The sequence below is a fragment of the Heterocephalus glaber genome, unplaced genomic scaffold (assembly GCF_053883595.1).
Source record: "Heterocephalus glaber isolate CG9 unplaced genomic scaffold, H.glaber_assembly_v1.0 deba00001586, whole genome shotgun sequence".
Lineage (NCBI taxonomy): Eukaryota > Metazoa > Chordata > Mammalia > Rodentia > Bathyergidae > Heterocephalus > Heterocephalus glaber.
In genome coordinates, this window is record NW_028258364.1 from 3,614,187 (window position 1) to 3,625,372 (window position 11,186).

Genomic DNA, 11,186 nt, shown 5'->3' on the forward strand with positions numbered 1-11,186 from the left:
CTAATAATGATAATAATAATTTTAAAGGCTTAGGATATAGCTCAGTGATAGAGCACTTCCCAGCACGTGAAAGGTTCTAGGTTTAGTAACTTTACCCATCAAATTTTTAAAAAAAGAATATACAGGTTTGGCTTTACATAGTAGATGAGAATTCTTATAATATGATCAAGAAGTCCTCCCTGTAATCATTGTATTCTCTAGAGGTGGCTTCTTCATAAATGTACTAATTGATATGGACTAAGGAATGCCACTTGGCCTCTCAGCCTTACCTGCAGGGTCCTGGTGCATGCTTTCCTTATCTACCTAAATAGATACTCATCTCCCTGAAGTCACTAACCACAGTGGTTAAGGGTTCAATTTCTAAAGCAAAGTGCTGGAGTTCAAATCCAGACTTTTAACAATTAGTAGCATATGTGATGCTGGGTATGTTATTGCAAAGGGAAGACAGAATCTAATCACAGAGCTGTAATGAGGCTTCAATGAGTCTTTCCTAGTAAAGGGCTAAGTACAGCACATGGTAAAATCCCAGGAGGTCTGCATGCTGACTATGGATGACAGTGGAGAGGATAACTTATAGATCCATGGAAGGAAGGGTATGGATAGGTCACCGTTAAGCAAAAAATACATGAGTGACCATGCCATTAATAGTTGTCAAACAGGTGAAAGTCATACTTCCTAGTTAGAATCATTGTTTGTGGCCCTGAGTGTCTCCCTGTGATAATACACACCCAATCCCTCTCTGAGACCTCCTTGAGTGTTCTATCCCAAACCTCACTTTCTCCAAAAGCCCATGGTTTTATTGTGCAATTTTGTGTGAGGAAGTGACTTTTACAAATGTGTATGTCACACTATAGCAGAACAGACTGTATTTTGTTTTCAAACATCAGTTGTTGTTTTTTTTGTACCGGGGATTGAACTCAAGACCTTGCGCTTATGAGGCAGGCGGCAGAACCACTGAGCTAAATCCCTGGTTCACACATCACATTTAATCCTCATCAGCAACCATTTATACCCAAGTGAAAAGCAAGAATAGGATATAGGATTTATTGTTAAGGGAAGAGTAAACAGGAGGATGATAAAGGAAGGAAAAGAAAATGACAAACTTTCTCATTTTCTCAAACACATAACCCACCTGAACCTAGGTTATAGAGAAATTCTAGCATCCACTCCTTGCACAGGGCCTTGCTCTTGGTATCTTTGGTCCTATAAATGTGTTCCAGGAGTCTATGAGCCTCGTGAAATTATTGAGAAATATTGGGTTAATATTTGTTGGGAGAGAAAAACCTTAAGGTTCATCAGCTTCTCAGAGTAATTGTCATGCAACTGCTGTCTTTATTTTCCAGGCTTCAGAGACCTTTGTGAAGGCTGGATGAACCATATTCCTTCAACACGTTCATAGCACTGTGCATGAGAACAGCAGTTCCAGAACTTGCATCCAGGAGACACCAAGAGGCAGCAGGTTGGCTGGAAGCCATACATGTACAGTAAATGCATTGCTCTGACTTAGCATCCATGTTTATTTGGTACCTTGGAATGAGGTGGTGAATTTTACCTGGTGCGTTCTTCCCAGGAATTTAAGAAAGGTCATAACTATGAAAGCATGAAAACATTTGAGTTTTCTACTCAAGAAGATTCACTGACATATTTCAAGAACTTTTTTTAATGGCCTATGCTTATAGACAACTGGTTAGGGCAGAAATGAGACCAAGGAATTGAAGGAAAGCTTCCAGCCAGAGGAACATAGGGAAGGAAATAAATGATTTTACATGAGGAAAGCTGGGCCAAGTCTAAAACTGGACTGGACATTATTTGTACCTATCTCCCTTGCCCTGTCTTCATAGCTCTTCTAGTGACCACTATGTGTCAAGTACCTGCTTTCTGCTTTCATTTGTGTTGGCCCTTCAAGGGTAAAATTGGACATTCTGCATGCCAAACTGGAAAGAAAGGGCTCCAGAGTTTAGAATGATGTTAAATTACATGTGCCATTCCTGCACACTAACAGGATTCAGACATGTGGCTTATCCCTGGGCTGCTGTGAGCCTTATATATCTCTATATCCAACTTGAAGAAAATCTTCACTAGACTAATTTGAGGCAATTTTTATATTTTCTAATAATGTTCAAGTAATCACTGAAATATTTTAACCCATTTGACTTGAGAGAAAAATATCAAGAAGAATCCTTAAGGATTTGCTAAAGTCCTGTCTGCACACTTACCTTGAACACTTCTGTCTTCTGTCCTTCTCCTGAATTAATTGCATTTATTAACATCACTGATTTGATTTATTTTTAGATTATATGTGAAAATAATGTCCAATTATAAGCTATCCATATATAACAAGGTCAGTTCCTTCTATTACTCACATTTAATGATTCTGAATCATTATTGTACATATTTATAATAGCGTTCTTCGTTTCATTCCAGGGTCCTCCCTCAGCGACTTCTGTTGACCAGAGGGTTAGTCCTGTTCTCTGTTGTCTCAAAAGGAAAACAGAAGCCTTCTCAGGTGCTGAGTTCTCTAATTCTTGCTGCTGAGGCCCCTTTGGTATTGCTGTGGCTGTGCCGCCTGGTGGTCAGTGTGTCACAGGAGAGGGCCACTCACTGCTGCTGCTTACCCCACAGGGGCTTATCTAGGGGAGCAGGCCCTCTATTGTGGTGGTTGACTCAGGGGATTCACTCAGTAGTCCTCTAGGCTTGGGGTCTTGGGGGACAAGTCTCTTATATACATTCGAGTTGTCTTCTCCAGCACAATTCTGCTGAAGAGCTGGGTCCAAAGGACTGCTAGCCGCTGCCACACAGGCCTCTCACCATATGCTGGTTCTAATGTACCTAGTCTCCTACCACACCAGTCAGTAAGGCTGGAGATCAAATTTCCTTCATTCCATGCTACCATGGAGAAAAAGAATGGGAAGATCCATGCTGTTTAACCCAGACCCACACACACTGCCGACCCCACACCACAAGATGGAACAAAGTCCACCAGCCTTTTGTACTCTCCCTCTAGCATCAATCCTCTTCTCTCTGGACTCAAGGCCTGCCCCATGTCCTTCACTGGGGTGATAGGTGGCTGTTATGCCATCTGACTTGCCCCTACAGCCCCCAACACACAGTCGTGAAGGAGTCTCATGTTAGTCTTTCTGGTGCTGTCCTTCTAAGATGGCTGCAGAGCCCTGTCAATCACCTAAGTAAAAGCCCCTCCCTACACTTTCCTGAGGGCAGCAGCAGGATCTCCAAGAGAGGAGTATATGGACAGAATGCAAATCACATTTGGGACTAGTTATTTCTATTTCTAGGAATAAGGATTCTTTTTGGAAAATTACTATTTTTCATCTGTTTATTTACAAAAGCAATACATGTATATCCTATAACAAAGGAATTCAAAATACACAATCATATGAATTAAAAAGCAAAATAAAAAATTACTTCCTTTTCTTCCCTAATGTTCCCTCTCTAGGAGTACAGTACTCTTGAAACTTTATTATATATCATTTTAGACTGTTTTCCTATGCATATAAAGCAATAAATGTGTTTTTCTTTACACAGAAATTTAATCTTACCATATATTCTATAGCTTTCCTTTATCACTCAGCATATGTTGAGGCAGTAGTCCATAAAGTATTCATACATGAAGCTATGGTATCTCATTTAAATACCTGGGTTAGTATTCTACTGTCTGGATGTACTATAATTTACCCATTCATAATTGTACTGAAACATCTAGATTGTTTCCATTTCTAATTTACTACAAATAATGTTACAGTGAACATCCTTAGATATCTGTATCTCAAAGCATATGTAAATCATATTCCTTTAGGGTTATATTTTAGGATATATATCCTCAGTTTCACTTCCCGAGTAAGAAGATCCTTTTAAAAATTTGATAGAAACTGCCAGATTTCCCTTGGACCTATCATACTAATTTATATTTCCACCATTGTTATGGTTTGTATCTAGATGTCCCCCAAAGCCTCATGCTGTCACAGGTGGGGCTTTTCCTAGGTGGCTGGATCTAGGGTGGGCATTCAGGGATCAAGGATGTGATCCTGGGATTGATTCATGGTATGATGGTAGGATTAAGGCTGCCCCACCCTGAGTGTGACTGCTACCCTCCCTAAGGGTGGGTAGCCTGCATAGGATATAAGGAACAGAAAGAGGGTTGCTGATTTTCACTTGTTGCTTTGTGCTTGCTGCCTTGCTCCCTTCTGCCTGCAATGAACTGTTTCTCCTCTGTGATGTCCCTCTACTATGCCACCCTGCCTTGGAACCAGCAAAATATGAACTTAAACTGCTACAAACTGTGAGCCAAAATGAACCTTTCCTCCTTTAACTTTGGGTGTTGAGTATTTTATCTCAGCGATGAAAAAGTAACTGAGACAACTGGCAACACGGATTTCCTTTATTTCCTTGCTTTCATCAATACTTTGTATTATAAATATTTTAAATATCTATTAATGGTCTAGGGTTTAAAAACAGTACCCTATCACTGGTTTGTCTTTCTTTCAATAGTAAAAGGCAAAAGATTTATACAATCTGAAGGGAAACCAGAGTATCTTTCATCAGTAATTAGATCTTGCATATTTTCATTCATTTATTTCTTTTTCTATGAACAGTCTTGTTTCTATTGTTTGCCCATCTATTTGCTTTTTCTTTTTGGTACCAGGGATCGAACTCAGGTCCTTGTGCTTGCACAGCAGGTGGCAAAACCACTGAGCTAAATCCTTGGCCCTTGTATTTGCTTATTTTTCATTTACATCTAAGGACTCTTTTTCCATTAAAGATACATTAAACATTCTAAAATTATTTTTTCTATGGTCTCTTGCGAGGTTTTAACTTTACATTATTATATCTGAGAATCTTATGCTTTCTGGCATGAACCCTATTTTAGTGTGAAAACTATCTCACTTTCCAAAACAATAAATAGTAATAATTGGTTAAATGTTTCTCTTGAATGAGGAATGTCAATATCAGGGAGTCATGAATTTGCATTTTATTCATCACTAGACTAATTGCATGTATTTTAAATTTTTGTTTGCTTTTTGGTGCTGAGGATTGAACCCAGTGGTTAGTGAATGGCAAGCATTTATTTGTTCTGGAACTGAGCTATGCCCCCAGCCCCACATACATTTTTGAAATATAATAGTACATATATATTTGAACATGATTTATTGAATTTATGGACAATATCTTATGCATCAATGGATTCAAAGCCCCCTTGAACACCATTGTTTTAGAACAAAGATTGGGTATAACTATTATACACATATAGATCCAATCTTATACAATACTGCAGGTTGGTGGGAGGGGGGGCAAGGTACTGCAGATCCTGAAACGGCATATGAGCCAAATTGTGTTCAGTACAATTAAAGGTTTTATTTTACTTGAATTCTTTCAACATGGATTCTCTGTGCACAAGATTCATAGTAGTTCTATAAACCAGAGTGACTAAGAAAGTGGAGGAGAGGAAATCACAGACTACGATTTATATTATAAGCTCTAACGCATTCTCAGACATTAAACTAAGAAAGAGTTGTGCCCAATAAGTTCTTCTGTTGCTAATAAAGGAGACTGTGATGCTTTCTTCCAAGAAAAGAACCTTATCAAAAAATTATAATATTAATAATTATTCTAGCAAACACTTATATATATGATCTTATAAAGCAAGAATATGAGAAGTAGGTGCTATGATTATCCTTCTTTACAGAAGAGGAAACAAAACCCAAAGAAGTTAAATAACACACTGGAGTGATTGGGGAGCTGCCCCAATCCCTGACTGCTCCTCACCATAGCAGGAATCTGCCCACATGGACTGTGCAGTTCATGAAGCCTTATAAAGGGACTGGACCCCAGTGGCGATGTTTCTGACACAGGGGTTTGGGGCAAAGAGAGAAATTAACCTTTGTAAAATTATTTTTAGTGGTATCTAAATCCCTAGCCCTAGAATTTAATTTTGTCTGGATTAATTAAATTCTCAGCTTCCAATTCAAGTTGGGACATCCAATTGCCTCTCTTTTACTTTACTGAGTAACAACCTGGTCCACTCTAAAACTTGATAATAATTTTCTAGAGTTTTATATTCATAAAAGAATAAAGAAAGAAATAATAAACTCTTGCAATTATTTGGGTCTTGAAAAGCATAGACAAAACCAATCAGGACACTGTCTATCATAACAATTTAAAAGTAAAAAATATGACTTAGTTATTGATATTTGATCAATTATTGATCATTTTCCATATTTTTCAAGCCTTTTTATGGTGAAAAGAACATCAGAACACTCATCTTTTGCTCAAGTTAGCTCCCAGAAATACACACACCAAGGAGGAAATTAGTACAGAGGGAAAAAAAGGAAAATGAGGAAAACAAAAGAAACATGCTTAGAAAAAGAGCTAACTGGAAGTAAACCTTAAAGAAATTCAGAGATGAATAATTCAATGTTTTTTTTGTTAAGTCATTGTAGATCATGTCAGCATATTTAGCAAAAGCCATCCTGTCACCTCTTCCATCTATTTGTGCATCAGCCAGAAGCTTAAATGATGTGACCGGGACAAGGACTTGAATTACCAGATCTCAGAACCATTGATCTGATTGTTGCTGTTATGTTTGGAGAATGTTTGTTCAGTGTTGATGATTGAATTCATGGCTTCACACACACACTATCACTGGGCTACAGCCCCAGCTCAGACAATAATTTTCAATGGAGTTGGAGTTCAGGTCAGCATTTAGAAATGTTTAAATTTAGGTCACAACTTCCTGTCCCTTGGCCTCCTTGCTTTTTCTGTGAATCTCACTATTTCTTTTTTTCCTCTTTTGTTATTCATTCACTCCAGATTTCTTCTCATTTTCTTGCTTTGTTTTTTTCCATCCTAATTCGTCTGTTTCTTACTCAAATTCTCACACCAAAATATATTTTAACTGCAATTATTTTATTTAGGTAAGGCTTTCTAGTCTCCACTTCAAAAGTTTAAAGTAAAAATGCATTAAACACTATAATCTGAATCTAAGGACTAAACTCTTTTTAAATGTTTTATTTTTTTGTTTTGTTTTATTTTGTTTTGCAGTACTAGTTATGGAACCCGGGAGCCCTCTACTAGTGAGCTTTCCCCCAGCCCTTTTTATTTTTAAGAAAGGATCTCACTAAATAGCCCAGCTTCAATTTATGATCCTTATGATATGACTTCAATTTATGATCCTCTTACCTCACCCTCCCTCAGTGCTAGGATTACAAGTGTGCACCTCTGCACCTGGCCAATGGCCTTTGATTTTGATCTTTAGTTTTTTTCCCCCTCCATTGAGTCAATAATCCTTGTCTTTTCCCAATTTATGGAAGTATAAGTGAGAAGAAATTGTAAGAAGGTCTTGTCTTCTTAATATCAAAGACAAGAAAATTTGAGAATGTTTTATATTTATTTCTATATCTCTTAAAAAGCAATGTGATTCTAGAAAGCATTTTCCTGCATTTTGTTAACTGCTCTATGCTTAATGCTCTGAGTTGCCCCAACTATGGAGCACTATGGGCACTGCCACACAGCTAGCTTCTCTGCTACAAATAACACATACAATAACAATACAAATATCACCAAACCTGAGTCCCTTGCACCTACACCAGTCTGGCAGGTACCAACAGGGAGGAAGCATTTTGTACAATTTTGTGTGGAATGCTGAAGAGTATTTCCATTTTCATTTATCTGCCAAGTTTTAAGTGGATAACTCAGAAAGATAGGCTTATGTTTCCTAGAAGCCCTAGTTAGTATATAAAATGGTTAATTAAATTGAATTTATTGTTGGATAGAGGTTTCCTGAGCCAGAGCTGAAGGTGGGTCTCAAGAAAAGACCTAAGTATTAAAAATCCTTGAGAGCAGGCAGTTTTATGTGGCATGAAAAGTTGACATCCTTCATCATATGTCCTCTGAGAGCATTGAACTGAATCGGGGAGGTCATGAGGTGACTTGGTTAAAATGGAAAGATGGTCTCAGTTTACCTGAGACTGATCAGAAGGAGTTTGGAAACTAAAGTGGAAGAAAGTGAGAAAAGTACATTAAAAGTGTGTTCTGTCCAATGCACATATTAGATACAGTAAGGTGAAATAGAGCAAGGCTTGGAGGAATTAACTAACAAACATATGCAGAAGTTTTAGGAGCCTCATTACCTTAGGAAGACAATAAGCAGATATTAGTGCACTGTGAGGACTCCTTGGAGGGGCTCCCCTGCAGGTGAAGAGGAGAGAAGGTGGCAGCATGTATTCTCTCCCCCTGTTTTAATCAGAGAAAATCCTCTTGTATCTCTTTTATACACCGGGCCCTGTGTAAGAATTAGTTTAGAAAAAAGGTTTATCTGCTAGGAAAAACATTTTTAAAGCAAATAATGTAGCGCCTGTTTCCAGAGGCCTGGGAGGTACAGCCACCTGCTCCTGCTGACACAGCAAGAGTTGGCTAAGGTGCTGCGGGAGCCGCACCATGATACACAAGAGACCTGGAGAGGGGCCACTTGTACATCATGGTTCATGGGTTGCTGGCAGTCACTTGTTGGTCACATACTGTGTGCTGAACATTTTCTTAGTTTTATACTTATGTATCTTTTAATTATCAATGTATTTCATCTCTTCTTGGATATATGTGTATGTTAATATCTCTGAAACTAGGCTGCCTTTTATAATCAATGGAACTTAGATTTAATAATGTACAACCAACTACTTAATTCTTACTTTATGAGATAATGACTATTGCCATCCATTTTAGAGATGAGACAAAGGAGCCACAGAGTTTAATAAACTTGTCCAAGGTCACATTGGGAAATGGTGATGTGACAGCTACTGCTAAGACACGAGGATTGCTACTGGCAGGGTGATACACAGCCCAGGATGATTCTTGTTAGTGTTGAGAATGGCCATGATTTGCTATGGGAACTGTGATGAGGGAGGCAATAAATAGCTGGCAGAGCATAAAATCACATGTAATGTGTTGGAATAGGAACCTAAGACTCATGTTTCTATGTATTTTCTATCCACTGTGTCCTCTCTAACATCATTATTGATAGTAAAAATTCATTAGTCGTTAATGAAAAAGCCAAAAAGAAAGTTTGGCCTTTAAATTAGGGAATATATATGATCCCATGAAAACAATCTCTCACATATAACAGGACTCATTAAATACTAGCTCTCTGTCTTTTCTTTAGAAAATTAAAAAACAACACAAACTAAACTTTCTTAGGAATTATAGTTTTAAAATGTTATAGTGGTGGCTGCCTCCTCAAGCTAAATTTATTTGCTACATAGAGGTTGGAGCACTGGAAAATATAGTGGTTAGATCTCTGAGAGTCCCAGTTGATTTCTAAACAAATTATAATGTATAAAACAGATTTCCCTATCAACACAAAAGCCTTTTTGGCAATAGAGGCACCTAAAAGTGTTTACTTTCACTGGAATACTGTGATGATAAGATGAAATTTTAAGTTAAAAGCTAAGGACAGGTACAGAATGTCTTCTTGATTGTTAGAAACATGATTAAGAACAAAACCAACAGGAAGCTTGGTATACTTCCACTTTGTATCTGTACGAGATGGGGAAAATACAAGATTTCCCTGTCACCTATAGAGAGCAAATAGGCAAATGACATGTATTTAGCCTTCACCACCTAAGTGGCCTGTGGCTTAGGAACATGCTGAGTCAATTTGTTACTTGAGAATTTACATCACCTTGATGGTGGACTTCCCCAAAAATGGAATTCTAAGCAACCTCATATCCCTACCTGGGGAGGGCTGAGATTTCTTTTTTTCCTCTATCAACAGTCCAAATCATGAAGTGGATATGAACCAGACCTCATTCCCTCCACTCACATTTTCCTTTACACAACAACAAAAAGATTTTTCCTACAGCTTAGTCACTAGCAGATTCAATACCATTCTGAAAATTAGGAGGTAAGGTTTTAAAACTGCTTTCAAGGAATTCTTTTCACTGTTAAGTTGACGATTCATTATTCAGCGTTTACCATAAAAATGTACTAATCTGAAAGATAAAATGACTTGCTATTTAAAACAATAAATAGGAAGCATTACATCATCAGAAAATGTTTATTGAGCCTGTGTGTGTTTGATATTTCTCTAGATGCTATCAGGTCACTGCTCTATGAAGATACAAACCCAAATTATACACATGCTCGAGGAAATGAAAGCACACTAGTCTTTATGTGTGAAAATGACACTAAATCATGATCAGACCAATATGTGTTCGAGATTGTTTTTCAGCCACACTGAGTTTTCTTTTCATAATTTCTGTACCATATTTCCTACTTGTGACCCATGTCATGATATTTAAATTAGCAAGAGGTAGACATCTACTCATGGCTCATAAAATGGTTTTTTGTCTTTGAGATCTCAAAAGCAATTAACAAGCACTTAGCATCATATTATGACTGAAGCTTTGGTAAAAATAATCTAGTCATGAAACGGAGAAAAGGCTCATAAAATACACATTAGCATAGACACTGGTGAGATGTAGAAGTCATGAGAATTAGTTACTTTTTAATTTATCCATATGAGAGTATTCATTGTGGGAATTATTATGGAAGAACTTCACCACTTAACATGCTGTTGGCATTCCTTTATTAGGCTGTGCAGTAGGATTTATATCGTGTTCAATTCTTTCATCATTTTTCTCTCTTGATTTGAGACAGGAAAACCTCACATAACTGTCTCACATACATGGTGTAATGTTAAGGACCCCATCTGTCTTGTGTGCTTCTGGCTTTTCATGCACTCCTTTGCACTCCTGGTACAGAAAAGTCTTCCAAATATTCTCATGGACAAATGAATGGATGAATTATTGGCTTGTACAAAAAATATAATTAGACATGGCAAGAAACCAATGATCAGCTCAACCTTGAGTTTTGCAAGTAGAATAAAACTTAATGGGCACCAAAATGGGTTAACAGTCCAGGCATTATGAAAAAAGGTAACACACGCTCCAGAAAATATATGATGATGACTTCCTTGCAGTCACATACACCCCCTAAAAAGCCAGCAAATATAGCTACATGACACAAACTGTTTCCATTCATAAAGGAGACATATTGTTCATTAACTAAGAAGCGGTCACTTGGGCAGAGTTAGGCAAATGCCTTGAGCAGTTAAAAAAGTTTCCTGCAGAAAAGCATTTCTTTTGATGATAACTTTAAAACATAATTTGTGTAGTTTC